The following is a 7,560-nucleotide window of genomic DNA, read 5'->3' as shown; positions in this document are numbered from 1 at the left end:
ACAGTTGCAAGTAGGTACTCAGTAGACTTGAACTTTTCATTTGGATGTAAATTCATACAAACAACCCCCTTAGCGGAATAAGACTTGGTTGTTGTTGTTGTTGACTTGATTTGATTATGAGAAAGAGGAAAAAATTTAGAAGAATTTCAAAATAGTGAATCCTTGAGATTGGTAGATTGTTTAATAAGTGATGCTAGGTAAACCTTTTTACTTTTAGACCAAATTTGCAAACCATATGACGTGTCAGAAATAAGAAATGAACACATTAATCAACACTTAAGTAATAATCATATAATTAACAACCTCGTCATGTGCTCATTGGAAATTGAAAGGAAATGAGAGAAGAAAAGGATTTGTTAATTTTTTTTCAATTCTTCTTTACGTTCGTCTTCCTATGTGGGAAAAAGTAGCACCTTTTCTTTTTTACTTCAGTGTCAAATTTTTTTAAACAGTTTCTTGGAACTATAACTAAAAAATGTTCGTACGTCAGATTCAGACCTTATTTGCGAACAAGAAATTAGACGGGAGGGAGATTAGGGTTTTCTTCACTAGGAAAAAAAAGGGAGAGATAAGATTGTCTTCGCTGAGAAAGAGAGGCAGAGAGAGGGAGGTGGTGAAGGGTGTGAGCGCTCGATTTCATGTGGATTGAATATGTGCTTTGATTAGAGTTGACAAAGATAGTTCATCCAGAACATCTGAAGAAACCCAGATTGTGAAGGTGACTCTGTGAACAAATCCAAAACCACTGTTATAATCCATTTCCATTGCATTTTGGTTGTTATAATTTTGGGATTTGAATCCATAATGGATGGTGGTTACCAGTGGATTAGTTGAAATCGTGAAATTGGATTTTAGACATATAGGTGCAAAACTTGCGCTGGGTTTTGATAAGTTGTGTAGATTTGTAGCAGGTAGACATTGAAGTTTAACTCGATTGAAGATGAGTTAGAAATAGAAGAAATTGTTGTGGAAAAAGAGGGGGTAGATGCAAAGGATCAATCTGGTGTTGGTGTAGATTTTGATAAAGGGTATTTTGTTTTCAACACTTATGCACTTGCAGCGAAGTTTGAGATTCAGGAGCACAGTAGTAAAAAGTCCAGTGACGGTAGTTGTTGGGTAAGGAAACAATTTGTTTGGTTCAAACAAGGAAAAAAGAGGGTGGATGCTAATCCCAAACCCAATCGGAAAGGTATGAGGGGAGATGCTAGAACTAGAACAGAGTGCAAGGCGAAACTTGACTAAATAGGGAATTGGTTGTGAAAAAGTTTGTTGTAATAGTTTTCAACAAATGACACAACCACCATATGTCAAGTGTCTCACACTTATTTAGATCACATCATTGAGTTTTAGAGGCAATAAGGGCCATGATTGAACAATGTGCGTAGACAAATATTTCTATAATAAACAAGTGGGTTTATTGAATGTGCAAAGTGGAGGAATTGGAAATACTGGTTGTACCTCAAAGGATATGTATAATGGTGAATAGCAATTGCGAGCTCATCTAATCCGAGTATGATGCGAAAATGCTGAAAAACCATTTTGAGGATGAGAAAGAGAAAAACGATGATTTCTATTTCAAGATGGAGATTGACGTAGGCGGACCACTTGGCAATTTCTTTTGGGATGATGCTAAGTCAAGACGTGGTTATGGCCATTTTGGTGATGTGATTGTGTTCGACATCACTTTCAACACCAATGTGTATGACATGATGTTTGCTCTTTTGTTAGAAGTTAATAATCATGGCCAAGCCACGATATTGAGTTGTGCATTCTTGAAAAAATGAAAAAAAACTAAGCTTTGAGTGGTTGTTTGAAGAAATTCTTAAAGCTATGCTAAGTGAGCCGCCCAAACTCATAATTAGATATCAAGATGGAGCTATAGCAAAGGCAATTGACAACAAATTTAGAACCACCTTCTATCAGTACTGCATATGGTTTATTATTAACAAATTTAATGACAATGGTTGGGTTGAGGGCATTTTCAAGGATTTGCATGAGTGCATATAGGATCTCGAAACCAAAAAAGAATTTGAGGCAAGGTGGAAGACATTGGTGGAACAACATGAATTGGTTGATAAACCATGGCTTGAGGACATTTAGGATGTGAGACTATGATTTTTGAGGGCCAGAGTAAGTCTAATCCGAATGCTGTTTCCTTAAAAGTCCAGTCATGGACTCACCAACTCTGAGTGGAGTTGTATCAGACAGAGCAGGGTATCGCCATCACTTTACTCGGGGACATTTGGCGGAGTCATAGTAACTCCACTAGATGACTATGTTTGTTCCGCAAGACACGCGATAAGATCTAGTTATGGACACAATCATGTCCTACAAGTCTTGGAATCCTTACAATCTATAGATAGCCGTGCGTCGCAAGTAATCACAACTTCTAAGAGGATGCAATATCAACTAACTAGATAATAGATATCCTCTTGGATTCTCTCACCTTAGAACAAGGATTCCATCCTAAAAAGGTATCTTTCCCACGGTATAAATACACCCACCTAGGGTTCACATACGATAACGCAATCTATACACTTCAATTCTCTTGCCTACTACTTGAGTTTAAAAATTATTCAATAACTTAACCCTCAGAGAGCTTTTGGCTGGCACACCCAGTCATTTGGTCTAAAACTTGCTTATGGTTGTTTTATTGCTTTGCAAGTTGCTCAGGATTATTCGGAGTTATGCTCAATCCCTTCACACGGAGGTACGCGGATTTAGTTCCAACAATTGGGGCTTTCATTGAGATAGAACTCATATTCCTTTTGACCAAATCACTTTACCCCATGTAAGCAATGCCCAGAAGATCGCTCGTGGTAAAGCCATAGACTCAAATGGAGAAGATGCGTCATTCATTGATCAAGTTTGGGATGATGTACTGAAGATACGCAAGTCAGTAAAAGATCTTGAAAGGAACCTACAAATCAAACAAAGGTCAAGGGTCGCTGGGATGAGTAAAAGAATGAAAACTGTAGAAAACACCCTCGCCCAATTTGCAAGTTTCATTGTTTGTGCTTCCCCAAGAAAGACAGATCCACGCTCGGAATAATTTACCCAAAAAATCGTTCTAACAACGTATTCGACAAAACTGTAGAAGATTCTGAGACCATTATCTCCCCGACACATAGACAAGAAGTTTCTTCTAAGCATCAATCACGTAAAAGGAAGACATGAGTACTTCAAAAGAGCGCATAATGGGAGAAAGATGATCTCGGGAAAACCTTGAATAAAGAATGCCTTCATCAGGCCAAAAATTGTTTATCCACCCTTTAATGGCACTCTCGTCGTCGGGCCACAAATCTCAGACTCTAGGGTCGGTAGAATCCTTATTGATAGTGGGTCAAAAGTCAATATCCTCTTTAGGGGAGCAACTACAAGGATGGATATCCTAGAGAGAATTAACTCAAGAAAGTCTATTATCCAAACTCTTAATAGAACCCCTCTCAGCACCTTAGGAACGATACGTTTCATGGTTCAAACGAAACCATCTAAACATCTGCTGACTTCCAATATGATGGACAACCCATCCCCTTACAAAGCTATCCTTGGTCAGGAATGACTACATGTTATGGGAAGGTTCCGTTTGAAGACAGGATCTTGCCTCGCTACTTGAGAGTAACGCCGAGCAGTGAAAGGTCCAAGAACTTATAAACTAAAGAACCTATGCTGAGAAGAAGAACCCCTGCAAGAGAAAATTAGACCCCTTGCAATCCTCTCCAAGTGATTTAAAACGAAGCAAAGCACCACATAAACTACATGCAGTTTGATTCCCTTCCGAGAATATGTAGATAGCCCTTTACGGACCCAATCGCAACGCTACTGTCTATATGAATACAAGTTCATGGAGAACTCATCTCCCAACACCTGAACTTTGGAATAGGGCCCAAACTTTGAAAACATTGAAAACAACGCCCAAACTTGAAAACTTTGCAGGAATGCAAGTCTGAAAAAGTTCAAAGTTACATTGTTAGAGGAGCCTCTTTTAGCCCAATCAGTCTGGAACGGTTAGCAGCTTAGGAGACTTGAACCGTAATAAGCATAGCAACGATAGACGGGCAATGGGCAGGAACGGAGCTACAGTAGAACTAGGGGCGGATGCCCTTATTGAGAATTTTTTATTTAAAAAATTGTCATTAATAATTTATGTTAATGACTCATTATGCATTCCAATTTCCTATGACCAACATTAATTAAATTACAATTAAAATTTTGGGAAGAAAATTTTTGCATCCCCAATGACTTGAACCTTTTGCATCCCCAATGACCCATGCCCACATGATTAGATTTAAATTAAAAAGTAATTTAATTGTTGCCGGTTGCTCCCCCATTTCATAACCCTAGTTCTCTAGACTCTAATCCCCACAAAATTCATCACGCTGTCCTCTCTAGAATCTTTCCCTATTTCCTCCCTTTTCAACCAAAACTCAATTGAATTTGAGTTTCATAAACATTCGGATTATCAAAATTTGATGCCAAAGCTTTACTGCACAACTGCACAAGGTATTTTATTTTATTAATTTGCTTTTGGCATTACAATTTAAAATTTAGCTTTCTAATTTTGAGATTTTTATTATATAAATTCTACAAATTACGTATGAACCTTATGTGACATCCCACATCGCCCAGGGGAGTGATCCTTATATGTATATTCCCATCCCTACCTAGCACGAGGCCTTTTGGGAGCTCACTGGCTTCGGGTTCCATGGGAACTCCGAAGTTAAGCGAGTAGCGCACGAGAGTACTCCCAGGATGGGTGACCCATTAGGAAGTTCTCATGTGAGTTCCTAGAAACAAAACCGTGAGGGCGTGGTCGGAGCCCAAAGCGGACAATATTGTGCTACGGTGGTAGAGCGGGCCCAGGAAGTGATCCGCCCCGGGCCGGGATGTGACATTTGGTATCAGAGCCTAACCCTGGTCGAGTGTGTACCGATGAAGACGTTGGGCCCTTAGTCACATCGCCCAGGGGAGTGATCCTTATATGTATATTCTCATCCTTACTTAGCACAAGGCCTTTTGAGAGCTCACTGGCTTTGGGTTCTATGGGAACTCTGAAGTTAAGCGAGTAACACACGAGAGCACTCTCAGGATGGGTGACCCATTGGGAAGTTCTCATGTGAGTTCCTAGAAACAAAATCGTGAGGGTGTGGTCGGGGCCCAAAGCGGACAATATCGTGCTACGGTGGTGGAGCGGGCCGGGGAAGTGGTCCCTCCCCGGCCGGGATGTGAGACCTTATATGTTATTGGTATCAATATGACTGATGAAGAGGTTTTTAAAAAATATATCAGCCACCACCATCCCCCATTATTGAGAAAAATAAAGATAGCCGAGGACAAGATAGGGACATAATTTATTTTGTCAAATCTTCCATCAAATCCTGGTAAGTGAATTCGAATTTTGTTACAATGATAATATTCGAGATCAAGTACGAATAGCGTAAATGCTAGCTAGTCCTTAACAACCTAAAACCCATAATTTCCCTTACAAGAAATATGGAGACACACAAAGATGATTTAACCTTGCTTGGTTAGATGATTTTCCTACTTAGTTGGAATACAATGTAGAAAAAGATGATGCCTTTTGTCTGTGTTGCTACTTCTAACTCATATTGGAGGTGTCAATAATGCACACAATCAAGCATGGAGTAATTTTGAAGCTTTAAGGAGTCAAAAGCAACATATCCAATCTTTTTCTCTAAAAGTCATGATGAAGCTCAAATTCAATATGGAGCTCGATTGAATGCATTAATTGATTGTTGTCGATTTCTTTTGAGACAAGGGCTTGCATTTCGTGGTAGTGATGAATATGAACATTCAAGCAACCATGGAAACTTTCTTGAGCTTCTACAATTTCTTGCCGACCACAATAAGGAAGTCAAAGCAGTTACTTTGACAAATGCATCAGAGAATCACATATTGACATCACTAGATATTCAAAAAGACATTGTAAATGCTTGTGCAACTGAGACCATCAAGGCCTTTTATTAAAGATATTGGCACTTCGTTGTTCTTTATTTTGATTGATGAATCTCGCGACATATCAATGAAGCAATCTATTATAGTTATTAAAGCACTAAACAATGGTGAGTTTACAAGTGGGAAAAGAAAAAATCAAGAGACTACTTTGAAACGTGCTTGCAAAACACATTGGGGTTCACACTTTGGTACTGTAGTAAGTATAATGACTATGTTCTCATCCATACTTGATGTACTTGAAGTAGTAACAAATGATGAAGTAAGGCACTTATCTCAAGGCTAATACTAAATATATTTAAGGGCTAATCAACCATTCCATTGTCTTCCCACTTTTTAATAAATAAAAAAATTCTATTAATTTTATTCTCTTGGAAAGTGATATTAAGGACCAAAGCCAAAAAAAAAAAGAGGAAAAATTATCTTCTATGTCCACTATCACACTGCAACTATCTCAATTACTTCAAATAAATATTTTACTCTTTGGCAAAAAAAAATGTATTAATCTTTTTTTTTTTCCTTTAGTGTAGTCATAAATAATAGTTGTTCAAAACATTTTACTAATATTATAATTATTTAAAATTTTGAACAAAGAAATGGGAGACAAGAAGAAGGAATTGGGCATGGAAGGGTGGGCTTGGGTAGTCACAAATTTGGGAATCGGGCATAAGGATACAATTTTGGAAATACAGCATGAGGTTTGGTCGTGGGATTTAGAAGGGAGGGAAGGGTAGTGAAGCCATGAATTGTTGGGGAAAGGGCGAAATTGAAATGGCAAAAAGTCTTAAAAAACGTAGATACCTAAATCTTTTTAGATACTAAACGATATTAAAGTCGTTCATAATTTATCAATACAAGCAGGTTACAATGTCATTCATATTATGTAGTACATTCCTAAAGGAAAAATTTTGTCCTAACTAAGAACATGTGAGAACATTTGAACACATAAGCAAACTAATAAAACTTTAAAGTAGGCATGCATTAAAAAACAATTCTAAAACCCATGACTTTCAAAGCCTAGTGAATGGTGAAACACAAGACTCTTTAAAAACATTAAAGAGAAGAAATGATTTTGAGATTCATTACCCTTGAAGCTCATCCTTGTTTACACAAGGGATTCAACCAAGTGGAGGGCCTTCAAGTCGCCTCCTAGCTCCTTAGATCTTCCTTGTGATTTTCTTCCCTTTTGATGCTCCTTTGCTCTTTGAGGATGTGAGGAAAGGAACTCCAAAATACCAAAAGTTTGGTACCTCTAAGTCTCCACACCAAGGATGATAGTGTGAAGATGGAATGAATTACCTAGAGGAAGTTGGATGCTAGTGAACTCCCCTAGGAAGGCTTGCCTTTGGAGAGAAAATGGAGAAAAAGTTTCTCTTCTTCACCTCAAGAAAACCCTAGTGAGAGAATGTCTATAAAGATGCCTTTATACCACCTCACATGTGAGTGGTAAACTTGCAATTAACCCAAGTTTGCTACCACTCACCCTATGCCCGGTTTTGACTTTATATTTGGGTTAATTTCCACTTAGTTTTAGTTTTCACAGAACTTAAACTCAATGGGCCTTGTGGACCAAAACCTTTTGGGCCC

At 38.3% G+C, this 7,560-nt stretch overlaps 1 pseudogene; it reads left to right on the top strand.

Annotated features, from left to right (window-relative positions):
* The first annotated feature begins 1,523 nt into the window (after positions 1-1,523).
* LOC148693062 (protein FAR1-RELATED SEQUENCE 7-like) lies at positions 1,524-6,707 on the top strand (annotated as a pseudogene).
* The last annotated feature ends 853 nt before the right edge of the window (positions 6,708-7,560 follow it).

Source organism: Pyrus communis, chromosome 11, assembly GCF_041283825.1.
Source record: "Pyrus communis isolate YQ-2024b chromosome 11, ASM4128382v1, whole genome shotgun sequence".
NCBI lineage: Eukaryota > Viridiplantae > Streptophyta > Magnoliopsida > Rosales > Rosaceae > Pyrus > Pyrus communis.
The sequence above is the reverse complement of the archived record's forward strand: the minus strand, read 5'-3'. Positions and strand labels throughout refer to the sequence as shown.